Source organism: Equus asinus, chromosome 4 (assembly GCF_041296235.1).
Source record: "Equus asinus isolate D_3611 breed Donkey chromosome 4, EquAss-T2T_v2, whole genome shotgun sequence".
NCBI classification, from domain to species: domain Eukaryota; kingdom Metazoa; phylum Chordata; class Mammalia; order Perissodactyla; family Equidae; genus Equus; species Equus asinus.
In genome coordinates, this window is record NC_091793.1 from 19,459,581 (window position 1) to 19,485,963 (window position 26,383).

Below are 26,383 nucleotides of genomic sequence, written 5' to 3' on the forward strand. Positions count from 1 at the left end.
GCTTGCCAAGCCGTGCCATGTCTGCACCCGGGATCCGAACCAGTGAACCCTGGGCCACCGAAGTAGAATGTGTGCACTTAACCGCTGCGCCACCGGGCTGACTCATTCTTTCCCTTCTGAATGAGGCCCTGCACAGCTTGTCACCATCCCTTCCACGTTCCAGTCCTCCAGTCTAAGGCCTAAGTGAGCTAAGGAAGAAGGAAAAGGAAGGAAAGAATGATGGGGCAGGAGGCTCTAAGCAAAAGGGCTTCGTCTTTCTTTAAGAATTCTCTCAAGAAATCGAGGGTGTCCCCAATGCTCAGTGTTCAGGAAGCTCCCCTGCGTCCTTCCATGTTTGTCCAGAAAACATGGTCTGTGCGGAGAGTCTCCCCAGCCTTTCCCTCTGCAGCCCTGACCCAAGCAGAAGCCAGCACTGGGCTTTTAAAGTCTTGGTGCCAAAGAATTTGAAAATGAAACTCACAGAACAATGGGAACAGCCGGAGGGCAGGGCTTGGCCGCCTGTTCAGCTCAGCCCCGGAAGGCGGGCACCCCACCTGGCATGCGGGAAGTGTTGGGGAATCAAGTCTCTAAGTATAGCCCTGACCCACATTGGAGCCGGCCCCCAATTTGTGAGATTGGACAGAAGCCAGGAGAAATCACTGCCTTCCCCAGCCACAGCCTCCTGAGGTGCCAAGACCAGCTCTAGCCCTGCCTCGGATCTCTTTGTTGGGGGCAGGTGTTGCCATAGCCTGGACCCTCCTTGGGTGGCCCCAGGCAAGACAAAGCGTTAATGTCCGTGGCTAGGTGGGGTGAGAGGTGAAAGGGTAGAGCCAGGCCCTGGGGAGCTGTGTACCTCAAATAAACTGAAGTCTGGGCCCCAGGCCACACCTGGTTCCTATCAGCTTCCACCTGCTTCCCAGGGCACTCTTCCAATTCCAGTTCACTTTCAAGTTGGGTAGCTTCAGAAAAGGAAGCCACATAGTCCCCTAACATCTAGGGCAGATGGGGGCCTAATTTAGAATCAGCAATTTTAGCCAACATTAGGGACGTCTAGTCCAAACTTTCCTTCCCATTGTACCAAAGGGAAACTGAGGCCTAGAGTGGGGAGAGAATTTGGCCCGGTTGCTGGGTGGGTTAGAGGCAGGACCACAAACACTCCAAACACATCCCACCCTCACTGGCCTTCTCACTGTTGATAGCAGAGAGTCACATGGCACAGACACCTCAGCGGGGGTTCTAAGACAGATTTTCTTTAAAAAAAAAAAAAAAAGTAAAGCCATTCCTTTGCTCCGTAAAACATAGATGAGGTTTGCAAAGGAAGACTGGGAACCGGCCTGAGGTCTAGGCACGGCAAATCCTCCACCTTATCTCCAAATTAATTCTGGGCCCTGGGTCCAGCCAGCCAGGCGCTGCAGCTTGTTAATGACGCCGCAGGCGACGACAACTGGCATTTGGTGAGCATCTATTTCACAGGCCAGGTTGGTGGGCCTCCCCGCTCCTCGCTTTTATTGCGGAGGAAACTGAGGCTCGAGAGGGCCCAAGTCATTCATCCAAGGACACGCGGCGCCAAGGGGCGGAGGCGACAGGGGAACCAGGCCTGCCGGGCTCAGAGGGCGCTTGGCGGGCGGGAGCCGCCCCCGTTCCCGGCCCCACGAAGCAGGTTACCGGGAGGAGGCCGGGCCCTCGCCCCAGGGCTCCCCAGGCTGCCAGAGGCGCGATTCTGGAGGCGGAGGCTCCAGGGAACTCCAGAAATCCCAGGGAGAGATTCCGGGCCACCAACTCCCCAGAAAGTTGGCTCGCGGCCACTCCCAGGACGGCCCGGCGCCGCGCGCCAAGATGGCACTGGGCGAGCGCTGAGGCGCGCGCGCTGTGCCCCGCGGCCGCCGAGGGCACCCCGCGCGACCCCGGCGGCCGGGTGAGGGTCTCCGCGGCCCCGGCCCTGCGCGCGCGCAGGCCTCGGCGGCCGCACGCGGGTGGGCACGCGCGCGCCCGCCGCCCCGCCCCCGGCGCCCCGCCCCCGCCGCGCGCCCCGCCCGCCCGCCGCGCGCTCTCCCGCCCGCCCGCGCGCCGCGGCCCGGAGCCTCCCCATTGGCCGCGCGCCGTCACCTGACGCTCTGTTATTTCCTGTGTGTTGGGAGAATGGAGAGAAAAAACCCCGAGCCGAACCGCTTTCGGCCCCTGCGAGGCGGTCGCGGCCTCCGCCGGGGGAGCCCGCCCTGAGGCGCGCCCGAGCGGGGAGCGAGCGCGCGGGCCGGAGCGAGCCTCGAGGGGCCGCGGCCCCGGCCCGCCCCGCCGCCGGCCCGGGCGCCCGAGCGGGAGGCGGCGGAGGCTCCCCCGCCCCCACCCCGCGCAGCGCCGCCCGCCGCCGCCGCTCCCTCCCCTCCCGCCCCCGGCCGAGGCCGTGGGACCGGGCGGGGGGCTCCCGCAGGTAACCGCCGCCGGCCGGGGGGAGGGGCGCGGGCCGGGGGGCCGGCCTCGGGGGCCGGGGGCAGAGGTCCTGGCCCGGCCCGACCTGGAGTGCGGCGCCCCCGACTCCGCGGCTGGGGTTCGGGGTGCTGAGGGGAATGGCCTTGCCCGGCCCGCCCCGGGGGTGCAGAGAGGCGCGGCCTGGCCCGGCCTGGCGTCGGGGCGCTGCGGGGTCTCGGTCCGGCCTGGGAGTCCGGCCGCGCTTGGGCGCCGGGGGAGGTACCTGCTCGTCGTGGCCTCGGGTGCAAAGGCGGCGGGTGTGAGCGGGCGGCGCCCGGGGGTCGGCGGGGTCAGCGCCTCCCGCCCCGGGGCCCCCCGGCAGCCCCGGGGGTCCGGCGGCGCTGGCCTCTTGGCGGCGGGCAGGGGTCGAGCCTGGCGGGCGGAGGGCCCGGCTCGGGGCGAGGAGGGGCGAGCGGGAGCGGCGCCGGGGAGTCGGAGCGCGCCCCTGCCGCGGGAGGGACGGGGCCCGGGATGGCCATGTGAACACCTGAAGCCATGTGGACGCGGCTGCCGCTAGCCTGCGCGGGGGGGCGGAGGGCAGGTCCCGGCTGGCGGGGCGCAAGGTCCCGGCGCGGGGGGAGGGAGCGCAGCGCAGGACACGCTTCCTGCGTGGGGTTTCCTCCCCTCCCCCGCCGCGGTGAGCCGGGCGGGGGTGCTGGATCCCGGGGTCGCCGTGTGCGGGCGAGCGCTCGTTTGGGGGCTTGAGGCTCTTGAGCTCCTCGTCCCTCTTTTGGGGGAAAGTGGTGGTTGAAGGAGAGTGGCCGATCCGGCCCAGCCCGCTCCGGCGGCGGCGGGAGGTGGAAGGTCTCCTGTGTGCTGGGATGGGAGTGGAATTTAGTGAGTTGGGGGGGCGGGGGGGGGCGGTGCCGAGGAGCGGCTGCCTTCTGGGCCTGTGGGTGGGGATTATTGTCTGTTTTTGTGGTTGTGGATACTAGCGCTGTCTGCCTGTCTGTATGCAGCCTTTTAGTTTGCCCTTAGGGGACGGATCAAAATTAGGATTTTTTTTTCTCCTTTTCCTCCTTGCTTTTTTTTTTTTTTGCACCCCTGGAAGATTAGATGACTCTGGTAACTGCTGTAAAATGGATGGAATTTTCTAGCTATTATCTAACAGGCAGATCTTTGAAAGATAATTGGACCCTTATGTTAACAGCCTCACTGAACAGTTTTATAAAACATCTTATATGGGGTGGCAGCTTGGTGTTGCGGGAAACTGCGCTGAAGTCCGACCTGGGAGATCAGGAATCTATTTCCAGCTTTGCCACCAAGTAAACTGTAGCCCTGGCCGAGTTCCCTACCCTCTCAAGCCTCCGATTTCCTCATCTGTTAAGTGAAGGCTCCCTTCCAGGTCAGGCATTACAGGGGTTTTGGGTAGTTTTGTTTTGTTTTTGTCTGTCCTATCTTCTGCTTTTCTCTTAGCCGTAGGCAGCCTTCCTGAGAAATGCAGGCTGTGCCTTACCCAGCTGCTAGAAGCCTGTCTCACTTTTTAGTTTCCAGTCTCTTCCTTCCCCAACAGAGCACAAAACTTGGTCAGGGTACAGTTTTTCCTTAAGTCCCAGATGCTGTCCTGTGCTTCTCAGAAAGTATGTTATATTCTAGCCTGTGCTGAATGCACCTTGTGGGGTGTTTTTTTTTTTTTTTTTTTTTAAATCCTTGTGCGAGAAGTTATCAGGAAAAGATTTCAGAGAACGTTTGATGACTTGGAACTGTGGCTAGAGTAAGTGTGTTTGGGTCTGTGTGTTGGTTGGCTCCAAGGAGTTCTAAGATCTTTCTCTGCAGGGGATTGTGGAGGATCTTATTTACAGTTCTTTAAAGGGATGTTTGGCGCTTGGCTAACTTTTGAAATTTCCAGTTTCAGGATTCTCCGAGTAGGGATAAAGGGGTCCATAAGATCTCCTGTGAAATGGTGTGCTCTAGTGGAATTAACCGTCACCTCAGGGTGCACTAATTGTTTGTGTCCCCAGTATGTTCCTTAACGCTTCCTCTCAGATGCTGAAGAACCCCAATTAGTTTCACTGATTTTATGGTGTGTGAGGGCCTTAGGCTGTGCTTTTGACTGGTTAGTCCTTCTAGACCAGCCTCAGAAGTTGGTCTTGTTTGTCTTAAATTCCTAGAACTGTGATGCCTGAAGGACACGTGCATAATGTGGTATAGTACGCCTTTCTTAGATCACTTTTTCATTCAGTCTGTACAAACAGTTTCAGAAAGGGTCCTAGCATTGGGAGATGTACTCATAATGTTGACTTGGGGATGGGCTGGTAGATTTTTTTCTTGTGTATTAATATTAGGCCTAAAAGGTAGAAACATTTATACACCTACGCAGATTAATTATTTGAAGTTTCTCAAAACAAGCAATTTATTCTATGTTGGTATTTGAATTATAACCGTGTGTTTAGTGTGGGATTTAAAAAACCCTAGTTGCTTAAGCTGTAAGGAGTTAATCGCACTGACGTATGTTTACATTTGTGTTATAACTTAGGAGGAAAAAGTTACTATAAAACTTACTCTACAGAGATAATTTGTGTGTATGTATGTGAGAGAAAGTTGCCAAGGTGTTAGATGTCGGGAGACATGGCTTTTAGGTTCCATAATTTTTTAGTGGTATACTTTTTTTGTTTTTATTTTCATAAAGTGGAATGGAATGTGGTTGAAATCACATCTGTTTAGACTGAGAAATTAGAGTTGGACTTCTTCTGGTGAGTTCCACCTTCTCTTCATACAGATAGGGAAGGTTGCTAGCATTTGTTTAAAAAAAAACCAAACCAAAGTCAATATACTAGATTCTGTCCAGGATTTTAACTTGTTTTTCAAAATCCACCTGGCAGACCTGAGAGGTAGGTCGTGTCTTCTTTTCCTGAGAGGTCGTAGAGCTAGTGAGGGTCAGCGCTGGCATGTGACTATCCTCCCCACGGCTCCAGAGCCTTGACTAGGTCTGGTATAGCTCACTGCCTGCTCAAGGCGCACATCAGCTACTGGTAGATTGGCCTTGGAACCCTTATTTCCTACTCTGCCCCCCTCCTTTTTTCTTTTCTTTTTTTTTTTTTAACTTATAATGAACTTGAAATCTGGACTCAGGCGAAATACTGGAAAGCATGGTTTTTATGACTGTGCCATGTGGTTTAGTGACCCCAGGGAGTTTTCTAAACTTTCACTTTGCCCATACCTGGCCAGTTTTGCCAGTGTGCCTGATATTACATCTAAAAAGTTTCTTTTTCATGCCCAGTTCTGCCATTCTGTCTTGAGCTGAAAATTTCTTACGTCAGCTCAGAATGATAGAATATTGAAGGGGCCTTTCCCCTTCTGTCTGCGTTACTGATTCACAGCACATGGGAACTGTATCTGTGGCTGCTCTCGGTTTGACCAGATGGGACTCGGAAGATCCATTTATGAAGGATGGTCCTTCCCCGGTTTGCCTTAAGCGCTCTTCCTCATGGGGGCTTGCTTATGTTCACGGCACCTTACCTCATTAGCTCTGTCTGGGGTTGCTGACTCTGCTGCCTTCATTTTCTTTTTTGTGGAGACAAAAGTAACAAAGCAAAAGAATGAAACTCTTATTTAGTTGGAGTAAAACTGTTCATCAAAGTTATATGTTTGAAATGTAATGAAGTCAAGACTTTCATAGAGCGTAATTTGGTCGCATTGTGCTTAGACTGGAAAGTTTTTTATTCGTAGTTAGGCTGTTGAAAGTCCTCCTAATACCTGTGGTACATGTTGTATGGTGGAAGGTTCTCACGGCAGACACAGTCAGTCCTTTCTGCATTAGAGCTGTGTTTGCTTTGTACATAACGCGCACGACCCAGCAGGAAGATGAACTGTAAAATGACTTATTGGTATATCTGTGGCTTGTTATCTGATGCTTCCCTGTGGGGAAGTTTAGAAAGAGAAAACATTAGCTTGGGTGCTCTGGCAAGGTCTCTGTGTGTGTGTTGTGATTTTCATTAGCAAGTATTATAGGCACTGTTCTAACGTGGGAGATGCAGTGGCGGGCAAGAGAAAGAAGGAGCCTGCTCTGGGGACAGCCTGTAAACAGTTAGTAAATAAGAATGTCAGATAGCGATAATAGTTATGAAGAGAATAAAAAGATAATATGATAGTGACTCGGGGCGCTACTTCAGAGTGGGCATGAAGGTGTTCCCTCTTCTGAAGCCTTTCCTGCCAGCAGGGCAGTCAAACTTGATCTGTAGGAAGCATGAAAATGACATTAAACAAAGGAAATAATTTACTTTGGCTTGAGCATCTTAAGAAATTAATCCAAGGAATAGAAGTGGGTTGGTTGAAGTCTTCCCACTTTATATCTTTATGCTTTGTGAATGGGAACCTGGCTCAAGAGACCTAAGGAGGGATAATTAGTGGTACCTTGTAAAGGGTAAGAAAGAGGAATGTTGGCTGCTTTTTAATAATCCTTCTGATAAAATATGTAGAGATGTGTTATAATATTGGTGAGTGCTAGGCATTATTAAAAATATCGTTTAGGTGTGTTTATATTTCTTTGTTGGGGAGTTGGATTGGGGTGTTATAATCGTCATACTTTGTTAAAGCTGCAAATGAAGGCAGCAAATACTGGTGACATCTGTATGCAGGCTACTTTGGTAGGCATTGCTTCCACTGGAGGGTTCAGGTGACTGGGTGAAACTCGGGAGCAGGGCTGCTGAGAGAATCAAGGGTAGCTGAGAGCAGTGCAGGTCAGACCGGCTTTGTTAACCATGGCCCGGAGGGGTCATCCTCCCAGCCAGCCGGCTGGCATCCTGCATACCTTCCCCCACCCTTTCTATACTGATTATAGAATTATACAGAGAGCTGAAAGAAACTCAAGAAGTTGTCTGGGCTAGCCCTTTGGCTTTATAACTCAGGAAAGATGCCGAGAAGGTGGTGACTTGACCAAAGTTGTGCAGCTTTACACTGAGAGAGTCAAGGCCAGGACCCTGTTCTTTGCCAGCTAGGCTAGTGTTCTTTCCACCATAGCCCGTGCTCTCACCAGAGGGTTGGTAGCTAACAGTTGCTCCTGAGTGGAAAAGAAAGGAAGCCTCGGGGTGCTAATGTGCTCACTTAGGAAAAGGCCCATGTAGTTCCAATCTTAACAAGTCAGGGAAAACACAGCATATCAATCTTGAAAGCAGAGTATGGACAAAGAGAATTGTACCATGTTACATTTCACAAGCTATGTAGTGTTGATGTCTTAGGCCCCAGTGAGACACAATCTCATCCTGCTTATGTCTTAGTCCAGAATCGATGACATGGAGAAGCTCTTTGCCACGTTCAGCATTAGTTGTAAAGTTAGAATAAGGTCCTTTTTGATGTAGGGGGAAGTTTCTGATACGTGACTAAAACTGAGTTCTAGAATTCAGAAAGTGTTAGGGCCCTTTCAGTCCCAAGTTTTCTCACCTCCAGACCTCAGTTTCAGGGAGGATTTCACTTCTACAATTAGAAGGGCCCCGAGGATGGAGCATTACTTTGGGAGCCTGGAGATCATTCACTGTGCCTGACGAGAGGGGGGATTCTTGAGGAGCAGGGCTGCTTCCCTGCACATTTCCCGGCGTTAGTGCCCTGGTGGGCCAGTTACCTAGGGGCAGATTTTGTGTCCCTTTGGCAGTAAAGTGAGAGGGCACTCTTGGTGTGGAAGTCTGTGTGATGGGCACTTCCTGGAGGCAGCAGAGTATGTGAATGAAGGAGGACGTGTGGCCTCAGTCTGGCTCCATCACCTGTTTGCAGTGGCCTTGGGCATTTTGCCTGAGCCACAGTTTCCTCATCTGTAAAATGGAGCTATATCTTTCTTAGGGCCGTTGGGAAAAGGCGCTAAGATAAGAAAAGTATACAGTAGAGTCACCACCTGTAAGTGACGCTCAGTGAATGGCAGTTGTTCATTAAACAGACATTCCACATTATGCTGTGTACCAAGACATTGGACTGGAGCAGGGCTGGTTCCTGCCCATCCTATTGATTTTATGTCCTCAAATATCTGCCCCGTAGAGAAGGACAATTAAACTGGGTATCAAAAGTGCTCTGATGGGGAAGTACAAGGTGCTGTACCAGGACGTGTAATCCTGACTTGAAAGGTCACAGGAGTCTTCTCAAAGGAGGGCCATTTACTTCCTGATCCACGGGCTTGTCTCTCAGCTTTTTCTTCCTATCTCTGTGGCTCATTCCTCCCCTTCTGCTTGACCATTGGCCTTCCCCGGACCGTCTTATTTCAGTGTACTCTCCCCCTGCTACTCTCAGATATCCCCAGGCTTTCGTGATTGTCCATAATGTGATGACGTCTGTGTTGTCCATCACTGTGATGACCCCCACATTGATATCTTCATCCAGACCTCTTCCAGTTCCTCCAACTCCTGCTCGACGCTGCTTGTTGGATATCCCACCAGTAACTTAAGTTTCACGAATCCAAAACTGAACACTTCTTCCTTGAAAACTCTCCTCCATTTGTCCCCTTCTCCATAAGTGGCTTTACCATCCACCCAGTTTCTCAAATCAGATTCCTCTTTTCTCTCGTCACCCTCCACATTTAATCCATCACCACATTACTGTCAGTGCTCTTTCCCTACTGTGACTTGAATCTGTCTGCTCTAGTGCCACTGCCCTCCGAGCCGCCATTGTCTCCCACCTGGAACACTATGATTGCCTCCGCATTTCTGTTCTAGTCTGCCTTTGTTCCTCTCTTTACCCATAGCAGCCAAGAATCATCTGTCTCTCCTCACCTTAAAAATTTTTAATGGTTTCTCATAGCACTTAGAAGGAAATCCAGACTCATCCCCATTTCTCGAAAGGCCCTGAATCCCCTGCTGCCCTCATGGCCTCCTGCTGCTTTCGCTTGCAGTCCCCCAGCCACACCCACGTTCTCTCAGTCTCCTGAAGGCACCCAGCTTTCCCGCCTCGGGGACTTCGGTGTGTGCTGCTTCCTCTGCCCAGAACACTGGCCAGCCCAGCCTTTTCTCATCCCTCAGGATATTTATCAAATCAATAAATAGTGTGAGACAGGCAGCAAAGGGGATGGGGTAAGGAGGAAAAGTGTCTTTGGAGGACATCTACAAAGGTCTGAAAAAAGAGATATAGAAGGAAATATGTTTGAAGAGTTGAAAGAGGGTGATTTTGGTTGTGGCATAGGTGGAGTTATTCAAGCCAAACACCTAGGAGTCAGGCAGCCAGAACTCAGATACACTCCTGATAAGAGTGTAAAAATGGTGCCTTTACTTTGGAAAACTGTTTGGAAGTTTCTTAAGAAGTTGAATGTATGTCTCCCCTGTCACCCAGCAGTTCCATTTCTAGGTGTTTATCTGAAAGAAATGAAAATATATGTCCACAAATAAGCCTTGTACAAGACTATTCATCGCAGCTTTATTCACGGTAGCCATAAACTGGAATCAGTCCAGATGTCCGTCATCAGGAGAATGCATAAATAGACTGGTATGTTCGTACAGTGGAAGCCCACTCAGCAATGAAAATTAAATGTACAATGATATAGGTAATAAGGGTGAATCTCACGCATATGCTGAGTGAGAAGCAGACACAAGTACATAACAGATGATCCCATTTATAAGACACTCTAGAATCGGCAAAACTAGTCTGTGATACTAGAAATCAGATTGTGGTTGCTTCTTGGGTAAAAGGAGATTGACTGGCAGGGGGACATGAGAGAACTTTCTAAGGTGACGGAAATGTTCTGAGTCTTTATAGTCATTCATCAAATCTATTTGAATCATATACTGTATGTAATCTTGCCCTCCTCCCAAACTGTTTTCCACTTATCAGCTAAAGTGATCTTTAAAAATTAAAATTGGATTATCTCAATTGTCTTCCTGTAACTTTCCACTAGCTTTCTGCTGCTTTCATGGTGGCCAGCAAGGGCCTGGCTGACACCTGCCTCCGCCTGAGCCCATCCCTCTGAGTCGTCTCCCTGCTCCCTAAGTTCCAGCCTCGTTGACCTTTGTCCTGTTCCTTGAACACCTCTCAGCTCATTTCTACTTTAGGATCTTTATACTTGGCTCCTCCCACTGCCTGGAGCACTCCGCCTCCAAAATCTGGGTGAGTTTGTTTCTGTTTGTCGTTCGGCTTTGGCTGAAATGTCTCCTTCTCTGAGAGGTTTTCTCTGACCCTCCCTGTCCGAAGTAGCGCCCCGTCACATCACCCTGCTGCATTTTATTCATAACTTTTTCACCATCTGAAATGATCTTGTCCTTTTATTTATTCATCTGTCTCCTCCCTCTAGGATTACGCTTGGCTTGTTCACTGCTGTATCTCATTGTGGGCAGCAGTGTTGGGCACACAGTGGGCCATATTGTTGACTCGGTGAAGGTATTGGGATGGTGGTGATGGATGAGAACTGTTTAGAAGGTAGACTTGTGAGGGAGGAGCCAAGGAGAGTCAGGACTTCTGGAAACTGGGCGATGGTGGTACCATTCATTGAAATAGAGAACAATCGAGAAAGGGAAGATTGGGGTGGGGTATGAAGTGACGAATTTCGTTTTGGACTGAAGTTTGAGACGCTTATAAAATCTGACATTTAGGAGAAGGAACTGAGCTGTAGACTAAGACTTGGAGGTTAGCACGCATGTTCCAGCCTAGGAGGCGATGAGATTGCTCTCAGGGGTAAACGAGGAATGTGAGTGTGTAGAGAAGTTGGTTGCTTCCTTTTTTCCTGCCTGAGTGATTGGCATCTGCTGCCAGTAACAGACTTTACAGAGCTGAGCCTCTACGAGGTTTTGTAGTTTTAGACACTCCACCACCACCCACCCCCAGTAATGTTAGTGTGGGTAATAATGACAGGTGCTCAGAAGGTGAGGACAAAACTCTGAGGAATGTGAACATTTCAGGGAGCCGGGAGGCATTGAAGGAGCAGAGAGGATGCAACCAAACAGGTTAGGAGGAAAACCCAGAGAGCATGGCACAAGGAAAGAAAGTTTCAAGTCAGAGGTGGCTGCCAAGGTTTCTGAGAAGCGTCAGTTTGGAGGGGAGGGAGTAACTAAAGCCAGATTGTTGTGTGTTGATGAGGAAGTGAGGTGAAGACTAGAGACAGTGAGTTTGGAATCAAGCCTTCCTAAAGTTTGGCTGTTAAAGAAAAGTTAGAAATGGCTGCAGGGAGAATCTGGGGTCAGGAGAAGCTATTTTTTTGAATATATGAGAACCTTGAACATGTGTAATTGGAGTGGGAAGGAGCCAGCACAGGGCAGGGCTGAAGATGCAGGAAAGAGTGTTGCATTGATGACCTTCTTGGAGGACTCAGGGCCCAGTGTGATCCAGGGGATGGGCCTTGGATTATAAGAATACCCTCTCTCAGAGGAAGACGGGTGTGTGGGCTGCAAACAGACAGGCATGCAGGCAGGAAGGAAAAGAGTGCTTTCCTGTGTATTCTGTGAAGGTGCTCTGCTGAGGGACGAGAGCAAGGTGGAGAGTTGGAAGCTTTAAGAACACGGCTAAGATTTGAGGAACCTGCTGTGGCAAGCAGGGAGAGCTGACTCAGGAAACAAGAATTGTAGGCAAATAGTGAGAAGTAGTCAAGATGAGCTTTCTACCTCCTGGGATTTTAGAGAAGGTGATCAGACCTTTACAATCCTTTGTCTACTTTTGGGTGCTAGTGGTCTGGACTCAGCTTCTCCTACCTTGTGTCTGGCACTTCTACTCCTTCCCCATATGCCTCTGCCATTCCCGTTCATTAGACGAGTGACTTGTCAATTATTCCAGAGCTCTCATGTTTATTTAACCAGTACTTATGTAGCATTCACTGTGTTAGGCAGGCAGCACTGTTCTGAGTGTTGTATCACAACAGCACAGTCAGGTGGGAGGCGCTCTTGTTCCCTCGGAGCTAGGCTGCCCCAGGTCTGCAGAGGTGAGTGACGCCCAGGTGGCCTGGCTGGGGTGGAAGAGGTGAGAAGCATCCTCTTCCCAACGCCAGCCAGAGCAACTCTTGTCATCTCATTTTTTGGGTATCTGCCTAAGATTTTTGCTGGAAAAACTGCAAAATATTTTTTTATCAGACTACACTAGGCTCTAAGGTCCTTGTGGTCAAGGCTGTGTTTTGTTTTATTTTATAGCCCCGCGTCTGGCACATTGCCTTTCAGTGCATTGAGAGTGGATGCACCGTTCTGCCTGAGTGTCTGCTCTGGAATGCCCTGTCTTCCTCCTCTGACTTTATGTATCACAGTTATGTGTGTTGTATATTACAGTTAATATAGCATATGACTATTTCACCTCAAGATGGTATCTTCTTAGATGTTTGCCATGCCTTGTTAATCTTTATTTCTTTAGATCCCCTTCACATAGTAGGTATTAAAATAATCCTAAATTTGGATTCATAGGAAACTTGTGAAGCGTTCCTAAGAATAACTAAAATGGCTGAAGAATGGGGAAAAAATTTAGAGAAATTATCAGCCAAAGAACTGAGTTAATATAGTCTGATAAAGTATTCTAAGCAATGAGTTCATGAGGGTCTTAGGGCGTGTTAAAGAGTGATGGCCAACTGCTCCTCCTCTCTGGGAAGGAAAACAACAGCGGGTGAGATCGAATGGAGTATTAGTGGTTTAGGTGAATCAACCAGATAACTCCTTGCCCTGTGAAGAACGCTGGGAATTTCTCCTGGAGAGTTTTAGAACAATGGAATCGAGTCGTTTGTTTTCAGTAATTCCTACTTGATGGCAGAGGCATGGGGAACATGCCCTCAAGATTCCAACCAAATGACTCCCATAAACTCAGGGTGCTCAGTCAGTGTAAATGAACCTAAACAGATTCACAGGTACCTGGACATTAGTGAACAGAATTAAGCAGAAAAGTACACGTTGCAGTGAATTTAGTGCTACTATTTTGTTTTTTCCTAGTGGATATGTAAGTTTAAACAGAAGAGTAGAATTTTCGTCTTCTTTTAGTTGAAGACGTCTTTGTAGAATGGGATTTAAGGTCTAACACACTGAACAGGAGAAATTTGGGTCGGAGTGAAGGCCATTGTGTCATTTACTAAATGTCTCTTCTTTTGAAAACTTTAAAATTTTGCTACATTGGCTAGCAAAGTGCTGAAAGTTAAGGGATACTCCTGAAGATAAGGGACACAGGCCAAATGAAACCTCTGTAAGAATGAAACATCAGAGGAAATGCAAGAAAGAAAATTTGTTCTGTTCGAATTCACCAAGGTCCTAAGTATATATCCTGCTAGGCACAAGAAATGCAAATGTCAGTAAAACATCTTCTGTTTCCCTGCAGTTCAGTGACTCTAGGAGAGTGAGATGGGAAATGAACATGAATAAAGTCCAGAAGGCTTTGAGGCTGTAATAGTGATGTAGCCAGAGTTGTAGGAGAGAACTAGGGAAGAGACTTGACTCCTGACTCAGTATGGGACGAGTATCAGAGAAGGCTGTAGAGGAGGATGTCTGAGCAGGACCCGGAAGGGCAGGTGGGGGAGAGCCAAGTGGATGAGTGGGGAAGGAGCGTTCCAAGGAAAGATCCTTGAAGAACTGAGGCTGAGAAGTGTGTGGCATGTTACAGAGCAGAGTGCAGGCTCTTAGGGGGCCTGGAGATGACAGGGAAGGGATGGTCAGAAGGGAGCGTGGACCGAGAGTGAGGTGGGAATAGCTTGGTGTTGGGCCTTAAATCTGGGCCAGGGCTCTTGATTCTCATAAATGGAACAGGTTTTGTGAAGAGAGGTGTGATGCATCTTTGAGAGGCTTGTTCTGATTCTGAGGAGAGGTGGAGGTGGGAAGGAGATGGGAGGGCTTGAACCAAATGATAAATTGATCATCTTCACCTCTTCCTGGTTTCCTCATGGCCAAAGCCTCAGTCCACATGAGAAAGAGCTGTAAAATTTAGCAACTGGTTTAAATAAAATGGATTTACAGGAAATTTTGCTATCAACCCACTTTGATTCCAGAACAGATAGGCAAGGATATTTTATTTATCAAAAACTTGAGTAAGTAATACTAGTAATAAATATATAATTATTTTATATCAATAATAAATTCTAAGTGCCAGACATTGTTCTAAACACTTGAAAAGTATTACCTCTTAATCCTTTTAAAAATCCCAGGAGGCAGTACTATTATCTCCATTTCTCAGAGGGAACTCTGACAGGTTGAGTGACTTGCCCAGGGTCTTTTGTCTAAGAAGTAGCAGAGCCAGGATTTGGAACTGGGCATCTTGACTCCAGATTCTCTGCCCATAACCTGTACACAGTGCAATTCTGTGTTTAATTTGAATGAACTGGAAGATGACTCTTGCAGAACAAGTTTGTGACCCCTTTGAAGGGGAAGAATTTGGGTTCGGATGGTAGAAACAGCAGAGTGGAACCCAGGAATTGCCATTTGGGGACCTACCTGTTAGGACCTCATCCGTGTGCGGGCAGGGACTTTCTGTCCCCGTCGTATCCCCAGCACCTCAAACAGTGCTCGGTGTGTAGTTAGTGCTCAGCAATTAGTTTTTTTGTGAGTTAGTAAATGAGGTAGAAGTTTGCTGCCAGCTCTCAAAAGAATGTGCCTTGGAAGCTTCTCTTTCTTCCTGCCTTTTGGTTCACTGTTCATGATCCCTTTCTGAATTAATGAGTTCCATGAGTTTATCACTTGCTTGTTTTTATTGAACTTATCTTGCTCAGCCTTCAAAGGATACCAGCTCAGTCTACTGTTTTCTGGATTAAAAAAGTCAGCAACTTGGGGCCGGCCCCAAGATGTTAGTGGTTAAACTTCAGCACGCTCTACTTCAGCGGCCCAGGTCCGCGAGTTTGGATCCTGGCCGCAGACCTACTCCACTTTTCGGCCATGCTGTGGAGGCATCGCACGTACAAAGTGGAGGAAGATTGGCATGGATGTTAGCTCAGGGCTAATCTTCCTCAGGGGGGAAAAAATCAACTTCTTTTCACAATCAAAATACAGTCACGTGCTGCATAATGACATTTCGGTCAACAATGGACTGTGTATATGACAGTGGTCCCATAAGATCAGTACCATAGAGCCTAGGTGTGTAGTAGGCTATACCATCTAGGTTTGTGTAAATACTCTCTGATCATGCAATGACAAAATCACCCAACGACGCAATTCTCAGAACATATCCCCATTGTTAAGCGACACATGACTGTATTAGGTTTTATATAAATAAGATTTCTTTTGTTGATGCTTTTGGTTTTTCATATACCTATGTTTAAGATGTAAACCTTGAAAATGTTATTAAAGAGAATTGGAATTGACTTCTAATTATAGTCATTGAGATTATATATTCATGGAATCCTTTCTCTACAGACCAAGCATTATCTCTACTTTCCTTTTTTTTGCTAGTATTCTGAATATTTGATACTGGTCCATCTGTACCTGCTGAAGAAGCTTCCTCAGTGAGCAATTCATTAGGAAATCTCTTCCAGGAGCCTGGTGATAATACAACTCAAGAAGTGTCTCTGCTAGTGTAAAGTCACAACATTGACCGTGTAGAAGTCATATATCTGATTTCATTAGCTAATTAATAGGAGATATAGGTTCCTAAGGAGGAGCAGGCTAATGTTTTTTCTCTGCTTTAGTTCATTCTAAATTAAATCATTTGGGAATAGGAAAATGGGCACTCCACCTACAGAACAGGTCATGTCATTTTTAGAAGACATTCTAGGGTAATAGATTACTGATTTTATATTCACCAGGCTTCTTGAGTCTGGAGCTTGATGTCTCTTTTCTATTCTGGAGAATTCCCAACAATTCTTTCACATGTTGCTTTGTTCTCATTTTGAGACTCCAGTTTATGGATTTGTCAGACCTTCCTAGTGTATCCTTTTTGTCACATATATTTTCTCCTATATTTTTTATCCTTTTCTCTTTGTTGTTCTGGGTGGTTTCTTTTGACCTGTCTTCCATTTAACCAATTCTCTCTATAAATGAATACTTATTTTCCACAAGCCAATGTATTGTTTCTCTTGTTGACGTGATTCAGCTTATTAATGTTTTATTAAAATATATACCTCATAATATTTTAAGAATAAGATTTGACTCTACTAAATTAAAAATTTGAAAAAAATCCCATCACTGTTTTTGTTCTAGAATTAAAATAGTCATATGAAAATAGTTACTTTTGTTGAAATAGTTATACATGGAAACAATTATATATGTTAAAGAAAAAATGTCAAGAATGTTAGCATAGTGTTTTAGTTTAAACAACTTTCATAACTTTTTTAATTGAAATGTATCTTTTTATTATAAAGTTAGTGTGTGCTCATGGTATAAAATTGAAACAGTACAGAGATGTGTAATTTTACTCTCCAGAGATGACGGTTGTTTACAGTTTAGTGCATATTGTCCTCAACTTTTTTTAAAAAAATAGGCTTTATTTTTTAGACCAGTTTTAAGCTCACAGCAAGATTGGGAGGAAGGCACAGAGATTTCCCATATACCCTCTGTCCCCACACATGCACAGCCTCCCCCATTATTAACATCTCCCACCAGCGTGGTGCCTTTGTTACAGTTGATGAACCTACACTGACACATTATCACCCAGAGTCCATAGTGTACATTAGGGTTCACTCTTGATGTACGTTCTATGGTTTTGGAAAAACTTATAATGACACCTATCCACCAGTGTAGTATCATACAGAGTAGTTTCACTGCCCTAAAAACCCTCGGTGGTCCACCTGTTGATCCTTGCTGCCCCCCTGACCCTGGGCACCCCCTGGGCTTTTTATTGTCTCCATAATTTTGACTTTCCCAGAATATGATACAGTTGGAATTATACAGTATGTCGTATTTTCTGACTGGCTTCTTTCACTTAGTGACATGCATTTAAGTTTCTTCCCTGTCTTTTCATGGCTTGATAGCTCATTTCTTTTTAGCACTGAATAGTAGAACTGTCTTTTTATGTGTAGATAAAGCTGGTTCTTAATGCTGTTTTACAAAATACTCCCAAGTTTCTGTTTGTGGGTGGTTCATCTCCCAAAGACTTCCTAAGTATTGGTTTCAGACAGCTTATGCTAAATTATTACTTAGTTTTCAGCTACAGCGGCAGATAATTTCTGTGTATATTAAACCACTGATCTAATGGCTAACATTTGTAGATCCTTTACCAAGTGCCAGGCACAGTGCACAGTATTTATATTCCTTATTTTATTTGATTGTCACAAAACAGCCCTGTAAGGTCAGTACTTTACCTGTAAAATGGGGATAAAGAGGGATTAAGTAATTCACAAGAGGTCGCTCAGCGACTCAGTGATAGAACCAGGGCTGGAACTCAGCTGTGTGGCTCCAAAACCTGGTTCTCCCTTTTGATGTAAAATGTGTACCTTGTAAAAATGTGTACTGTGTGGCTGCTTCCTTTCCCACCCACCTGAGCTCAGGCAGCCCCTGCGTGCACACATTCTCTCTCTCTCTGCTCAACTCTTTCTCTTTACAGCATTTATCTGATGTTTTTGTCTTTTTTCTGTTTCTTTTACTAAAATGTAAACTCCATGGGGTAGAAACTGTGCTTCCTTCACCTTTGTGTCTCTGTTGCCTAGAGCAGTACACGGCACGTACTAGGAGCTCACGTATTTGTTGTAAAGAATATGTACTGTAGGTTATATCAGTCCCTAAGATTTGCTTTCAGTCACTTGTATAGGATGCACTATTAAATCATTTTTCTTTGTAGTGATTTAAGCAAGGGAGTTGAAGGAGAGGTCCCTTGAGCAGATGCTAAAGAACAGTCGAGTGGGAGACAAGGCACTTGGGGAAGTAGATTGGAAGTGGTTGGAGGAGCGTGTGGGAGGCCTGCCTGAGCTGCTGTCAGAGCCTCTTGAGCAGTAGCTCTTCTTCCCCGGTCCCTGGTCCAGTGTCTTCCTAACTACTGCTGGGACATCCAAGATACAGCTCTCGTCGTCTCCCTCTCAGTTGTGTACTGAGTTAAGTGTAGATGCCTTGCCTTGCTTTCCAGGGTTCCCCACTAGGACCCTGTCCTGCCTTTGCAGCCCCATCTCCCAGGCTCCCTGTGCGTGTCCTCTACTGCAGCGTCTGTGCTCCTGTTTCCATACACGTGTCCATGCCCTCTTTTCCTCTTCTCCATCTGTTGAGATCTCTGTCTTTCAAGGCCTTTCTCAAATGCCTCATGCCTCCTGAAACCTAACATTCCCTTAACTGGGTGTTTATCTCATGGCACTTTGTAATTTTCTTGTGTACGTTTAATCTTTATATTATGTCCTTCTAAACATATTCTTCTCCTTCCCTGGTCCTCTTTGACGGCAAGGATTGTGGTGTCAACACTCCTTATGTTCTCTGCAGTGCATTGAATATGTGAGCAGACTGAAGAGTTTTTGAAGTAGAGAAGACGAGGGTAGACAGAAAACAGAATTAGTAGTGTTTAGTTTTGGCACAGGGTAGACTTGTCCTTAGCCGGCAATTGTTTTGGTGTTCAGGAAGCTTTTTGAGGAGAAGCTGAGGTGGTGGGGGTAAGGGATGTAGGTAGAGAGTGAAGTAGAGTGGGTCAGGTGTGTCGGAGCAGAAGACAAGAAGCCAGATGGGGAAAATGACTAGGTGAGGAGCAGCAATTGTTGTTCTGAGTTCAGCAGTGAGTCCCATACTTGTCCTCAGGGTGTTTGACAGTATAGTGAGGGAAACAGACAGGTGGATCAATGGTAATATGTTATAAAAATTTGGCCATAGGGGAAGGAAGGTGCTAGAAAACGGGTTGATGCTAGAAAAGTGATAGCAGTAAGAGCCAGTGATCTTCATAAGCTTGAGGTCCTGAGCAGGTGGGCAGAAAGGTTGGTGTCTTCGGGTCAAGACATCAGTTGTCCTGTCCTCCTTAAATGACCATTGCACAAGGTATTACAAAGATATTTTGGGGAGGTGATGCTGAAAGGTTACCTTTTAGTGTTTGAGCCCAGATCTTAAGGGAGAAGTAGGTCAGTGTTAAAAGAAACAATAGTAAATTAGGTGTTTGAAACCCATGTGGCAGCTCCTTGTTCTTCAGTACTTGGTGTTTGCAGGGCTGGAGATCAAAGGGCACAGGAGTGAGCCAGGATGAAGGGGATGAGTGAAGGGGGAGGCCAAGTGATGAAGTTACTCACTCTTGGGTGTCCTAGGTACTTTTAGACTAAGATACCTCCTTTGGGGTTTCTTTTCTTTTTTTGACCAATGTGAAATTCACACAGCATAAAATTAACCATTTTTAATATACATTATTATTAGCTATAATAACCATGTTGTATATTAAATTTCCAGAACTTATCTTACAACTGAAAGTTTGTACCCTTTAACCAAAATTAGCCACTTTTAAGTGAACAATTCAACAATTCGGTGATATTTAGTACATTTACAGTGTTGTGCACTCACAGCCTCTGTCTGGTTCCAGACATTTTCCTCACTCCCGAGAGAAACCCCGTCCCCTTGAGCAGTTAGTCCCCTTTCTCCCTTTGCCCAGCCTCTGGCACAATCTGCTTTCTGTCTGTGGATTTACCTACTTTGGTTATTTCATAGAAATGGAATCACACTATATGTGACTTTTTGTGCCTGACCTCTTTCACGTAGCGTGTTTTAAGGTTCCTCCACGTTGCAGCAAGTGTCAGTGCTTCATTCGTTTTGTGGCTGGGTAATACTCCAGTGTGTGCACACCACAGTTTGTTTATCCATTTGTCTGTTCCTGGATAGTTGGGTTTCCACCTTTCGGCTGTTTTGAATACTGCTGCTATGAACATGCATGTACGTGTGTTCCTTTGAATACCTGTTTTCAGTTCTTAATAATAAGTTAATAATAAAGTATCAATAACAGTTCAATTATAGCAAATGTACCACTAATGTGATATGTTTCCCCTATGATTAACATCTCACATTTGTGCACATTTGCTACAATTGATGAACCAATATTGATACCTTATTCTTAACTAAAATCTGTAGTTTATATTTGGATTCGTTTGTTGTACATTCTGTGGATTTTTGACAAATACGTAATATCCCGTATCTACCATTATGGTATCATACAGAATAATTTCACTGTCCTAATAGTCGCCTTTCTCCACCTGTTCATCTCTCCTTCCCTCCCCTTGGACGCTGGGCCGCCACTGGTCTTTCTGCTGTCTCCATGGCCTTGCCTTTTCCAGATTGCTGTATGGTTGGAATCATACGGTGTGTAGCCTTTTCAGGCTGGCTTCTTTCACTCAGAAGTATGTGTTACTACGTTTCCTCCATGTCTTTTGTGGCTTGACAGCTCATGTTTTTTTTATCGCCGAATAGTATTTCATTGTATGGTTGTACCACAGTTTGTTTAGCCATTTGCCTATTGAAGGATGTTTCTGTTGCTTACAATTTTTGGCAATTATAAGCAAAGCTGCTATAAAGATTAATGTGCAGGTTTTTTTGTTTACATAAATGTCAGCTCATTTGGGTAAATACCTAGGAGCACAGCTGCTGGATCGTAAGATAAGACTGTTTTAGCTTTGTAAGAAGCTGTCAAACTGTGCTGCACAATGGCTGTACATTAACTTCTCTTTTTTTTTTATTGTGGTAAAAAAATGTATGTAACATAAAAGTTGCCCCTTTAACCATTTTTAAGTGTATATTTGACTGGCCTTGGTAATTCACAGTGTTGTGAAACTGTCACCACTGTTTCCAAAAGTTTTCCATCACCCCAAACAGAAACTATAAGCCCATTAAGCCATAACTACTCATTCCCCCCTCTGCCGCAAGCTGTGGTACCTCTAATCTCCTTTCTGTCTCTATGAATTTGCCTATTCTAGATATTTCATGTAAGTGAAGTTATACAATATTTGTCCTTTTGTGTCTGGCATATTTCACTTAGCTTAGTGTTTTCAAGGTTCATCCATGTTGCAGCACGCCTCAGAACTTCATTCCTTTTTTATGGCTGAATGATATTCCATGGTATGTATATACCACATCTGGTTTATCCATTCATCTGTTGATGGGCACTTAGGTTGTTTTCACCTTTTGTCTGTTTTGAATACTGCTGCAGTGAACATTGCAATACAGGTATCTGTTTGCATCTCTGTTTTCACTTCTTTTTAGTATATACTTGGAGTGGGATTACTGGCCCATATAGTAACTCTATGTATAATCTTTTGAGGAACTCCCAAATTGGCTTCTAAAGTGGCTGCACTGTTTTACATTCCCACCAGCGATGTATGAGGGTTCCAGTTTCTCCACATCCTGGCCAATACTTGTAATTTTCTGTTTTTTGATTATAGCCATCCAAGTGGTCATGAGGTGTTATCTCATTGTGGTTTTGATTTGCATTTCCCTAATAATGTTGAGCGTCTTTTCGTGTGTTTATCGGCCATTTGTATATCTTCTTTGGAGGAATGTCTGAGTCCTTTGCTTATTTTTCAGTTGGGTTGCTGTCTTTTGTTGAGTTGTAAGAGTTCTTTGTATATTCTAGATACTAGGCCCCTTTCAGATATCATATATCTGGTTTACATTGTCTGGGAATTTGGAGTTCCTTTCTGCTAGTATCATTTGAACAAGTTAGTTTAGAGCCATTGGTTTAGATATGAATAAGCCTGTATATAGGTTTGAACAGTAGTAGAATCCAGAAATAGAAGAAATTTTGAGTGATTTTGAAATTTATTTGATGCTTATATTTTTATTTAGTCATTATATTTTTTCCTGATCTCTTTGAGGCCTGTATAGCTCGCAGGACCCATGAGATCTGGCAAAACAGTGCTTTGAGAATCAGTCCCAGCATGCATGCAAGAGAGTCATGTGCTGCATAATGATGTTTTGGTCAATGATGGACTGCGTGTACAGCGGTGGTCCCATAAGATTAGTACTATAGAGCCTAGGTGTGTAGTAAGCTACACCGTCTGTGTTTGCGTAAGTACACACGGTGATGTTCACACGATGACAAAATCTCTTAACAATGCATTTCTTAAAACATATCCCCGTTGTTAAACGACGTATGACTGTATTGTTTGTAAGCCACTTTATTCCTAAGACAGATGTTTAGAGTTATGTATGGAATCGCGTCTCTGTGTTTTAGTCTGAAGGTCATATTCCAAACATAGAATCACAGGCACGCTCCTGAGTGCGGGATACAGCCTATCCTAAAACCTAAGTAGAACTGTGCTTCAGAAAGAGTTCGTTTTATTTCGTCAACATTTCTGTGTGTGTAGCACTTGCTTCTTTGCATGTCGACTTTCCGCCTCGGGAGCAGGGCATTAGTGCTTACCTTTCAGCCACTTGTCTCCCACGTGATTCACTGTGTGGGGTTGTGCTGTGTTACAGAAGCTTGAGGGAGAGGCCACAGCAGAAGCTGTCTCCCTGTGTTTCACCCCCTTGAATGACAGGGTTCATTCCGCAGTTGCGCTTATTAGAAGGTAGAGGTCCTTGGGCTTGTGACGAGACTGGTTTTCATATAACTTGAGGATTCCATGCGTTATATACACTTGTTTCCTGATGATCTGCTGCAGGGATTCTCTGCTCCCCGGTAACTGCTCTGTGCTCACCTAGCTCCTGGTGGAACTCTCCTTCCTTCGCCTAATCTTCCAAGAGCCAGCTTCTTGGTGTTGGCTCAAGTAATAGAAGAAAAGGTGCTTGTTAGAATTGGTTATGTCACCATGAATAGAGCTAAGTCAGAATTATCTGTTTAGATTTATTATTTAAGAAATTACCTTTATGACAAAATCATCCCATTTGCAACAGAATGGACGGACCTTGAGGGTATGATGTTAAGCGAAATAAGCCAGACAGAGAAAGACAAACACCATGTGATTTCACTCATATATAGAAGATAAACACATGGATAAGGAGAACAGATTACTGGTTACCAGAGGGGAAGAGGATGGGGGTGTCATTGGTGAAAGGGGTAAAGGGGCACATATGTCTGGTGACGGATAAAATCTAGACTGTTGGTGAGCATGATGCAGTCTATACAAAAACTGATAGATAATAATGTACACCGGAAATTACACAGTGTTATAAACCAATATGACCTCAGTAAATTTTTAAAAAAATTTTCTGCTGAGAAGATTAGCCCTGAGCTAACATCTATGCCGGTCTTCCTCCACTTTATATGTGGGTTGCCACCAAAGCATGGCTGACGAGTAGGGTACATCTGTGCCTGGGATCCGAACCCGGGCTGCCGAAGCAGAGCACACAGAGCTTAACCACTACGCCATGGGGCCAGCCCCTCAATAAAATAATTATTTTTAAAAAGTTTTTAATTTTGATGAAATAAAAAGTAAGTAAATAACAATTTTAAAATCCTTTATTAGGTGGGGTTGGGAGGGAATATGAAGAAAAGATTCTTCTTTGAGTTTCTCCTGCCAAGGACTTGCAGTGTAGGTTATGAGCTGTGCTCACTTAGGACACTGAAAGGAGTGGAAATAGCTTCTGGTTCCTGGACCACTGGATGATGCTGGTGTGTCCTTACTGTACTCTTACAAGTGCCTTTTCATTTGATTGCTTTTAAGTTTAACCCATTTTCCTTTTAAATACCTCTCTCTAGCATTTTCTCCCCGCCTTTCTCATTTTCTTCTTTTTGGTAGCCCATAGGTAGAGAGAGTATTAGATTATTATGATTGAAGATGTATCTTCTAAATGCTTGACTTTGAGCTCCTCACATGCTGGGAGTGTTACGTCATATTCTCTGCATCTGGGCCCTCGTAGGACTGCAGTAGATATTTGTTTAGTTAGCTGTGGCACTCCACCTACAGAACAGGTTGTGTCATTTTTAGAAGACATTCTAGGGTAATAGATCACTAATTTTATATTCACCAGGCTTCTTGAGTCTGGAGCTTGATGTCTCTTTTCTATTCTGGAGAATTCCCAACAATTCTTTCACATGTTGCTTTGTTCTCATTTTGAGACTCCAGTTTATGGATTTGTCAGACCTTCCTAGTGTATCCTTTTTGTCACATATATTTTCTCCTATATTTTTTATCCTTTTCTCTTTGTTGTTCTGGGTGGTTTCTTTTGACCCGTCTTCCATTTAACCAATTCTCTCTTTGACTAATCTGCATTTAATTGAAATTAAGAACTCAATGGACAGGTTTACTGTATTTTTCAGTTCCAGTTCTTTCCAAATCTGCTCTGTTGCTTTTTATGGATTCCTGTTCCCTGTTAAATTTTTCAAGCTTGACTTTTATTTCTTAAAGCAGAGTAAATATGATTATTGTATCATCTCCTTCTCTCTGCACCATTATCTGGAGTCCCTTTGGGTCTGTGGCTGTTTGTGATGGTTCTTATTCATGGTGTTTTGTCTATTCATATTTGTGTGCTGGACGTGGCATTTGAAACATTATTTATAGAAATAATTAGAGGCCTTGGCTGTCTTTTCCAAGGAGGATCTTCATTTGCTTTTTACAGGTACGTGAGGGCACTAGCAGACCAGGATCACTTTAATCCAAGTTGAGAGTTAGAGATTTTCTCTACTAACCAGGTGATTTGAAGCTGAGTCCCTGGGAAGGCTGATTTACTTCCAGTTCACTCTTATTCCTAGGACGTAGCTCTTTACAGCCCCACTCCACTGGTCTGCTTTGGGGAGGGTTACCGAGTATCTCCCTAGGCAGGGCCATGCAAGGGCCAGGCACGCCACTGGGCCTCTGGTCACCTCTGGCAGATCAGCAGTTGCCCCCAGGTCTCACCTCTTTGGATTTCCATTCTTTCCAGGATATTTAGCTTCATAATTCCTCACTATCCTGTAAGCTTTTTGTTACTTTTAAAAAGATGTAAGTATATTTCATCCAGTTTCTTGTCAGAGTATTTAGTCCATCGTTATTGGATGCAGAAAATGAGACCTTATTTTCATGGGCTCATGTTATTCTAACATTTACCTCGAAACAAGTAAGCATAAGGTGAGAGGCACTGCAGCGTCTCATTTACATCTCGGTGTGACACTGAGCATGAGATGAAGAGCTGCTCAGGTGAACCAGGCGGTGTTGGCTGGAGGATTCTCTGAGTCAGTATCTAAAGCGTGGTCTCCGAAGCTTGCTCCCTGACTGTTGAGTCCCAGCTCTGCCACTTAATTAGCAGTGTGACCTTAAGCAAATAGCTATGCTGGGCCTGTTTTCTTGTCTGAAAAATGGAAATATTAATTGCACTTACCTGGGATTGCACTGATTAAATTAGTTAACAACCAAAGCTTTCAGACTATTGCCTGACTCACAGTAATCACTAGATAAATTTTAGCTATTATTATAACCATTTGGAAAATTTGGAAATAGCTGATTTTTCAGAAAATGTTTATGTCCTTTTGGCTTTTGTTATCAAAATTTGGGGTTGCAAGTGGTGATGCTTCTCGTCAGCCACCTGTTCTCTGTGGGCTTGTTTCAGATGGCTGAGGTTGGCGTTTGCTGATGTCATGCCCTTGGTCAGGGAAGGAAGAGACACTCTCCGGCACATCAGAGCCCAGCTGCCTCCGAGTGGGTCTCCAGCATCAGGCCACTGTCCCTCAGTGGGGACTGTGGGGATTGGTCTTGTGGCTTGTGGCTCTTGCCTGTAGAGGAAGAATGTGCTCAGTTGGCGTTTTGATTGTGAATTACGAGGCCTGATGAGGATTTAACCCTCCTGTGATTATTGTGAATGGACTGTAGATCCTAGGGTGTGGGAGCTTTCTTAATTAGAGGGTGACATAGAAATTAACTGTCGAAGAGCAGTTTTCTATCAGCCATGGTAGTTAGTTATCTTGTTTTTCAGCGTTTGTTTTGTTACAGTTCATTTGTTTGATTGATATCTAACCCCTCTGCTAGTTCTTTTCCTTATTACTTCTTTTGCCTCTTTTGTCTTTGGTTCAGACTTTTACCTGGGAAAGTGAGAGAGGATGGTAATACTAAAATGATCATTTTAATGTGTAAGGAACTTAGCAGTTTACAAATTTATTGAGAGACATTCCTGTGAGGCAGCAAGGTAGGTTAATTCCATTTTTGCAAATGAGGGAAGTGGGACTTGTGAGTTAAGTAACTTGTCCAAGTCACAGAACAAGTGGCAAAACTAGTAAGTATTTAAATATAGGTTTCCTGGCCCTAAATATAGTATTTTTTCCGATGCATCGCCCAGGAGAATCGATTGAAAACAAGTTTAAT

The 26,383-nt window shown here is 45.5% G+C and overlaps 1 protein-coding gene across 5 annotated transcripts in view; it reads left to right on the plus strand.

Moving 5' to 3' along the window:
* Positions 1-26,383, plus strand: part of TCF20 (transcription factor 20) — a 186,102-nt gene that overhangs the window by 87,649 nt on the left and 72,070 nt on the right. Inside the window, exon 1 of one of the 5 annotated variants that reach the window (XM_044778473.2) lies at positions 2,102-2,407. The exons of the other annotated variants lie outside the window; for them this stretch is intronic. The gene's annotated coding sequence lies outside the window, so the exon portion shown is untranslated. Of the gene's footprint in view, positions 1-2,101; positions 2,408-26,383 lie in introns of those variants that run through there. 5 annotated transcript variants of the gene reach the window in all.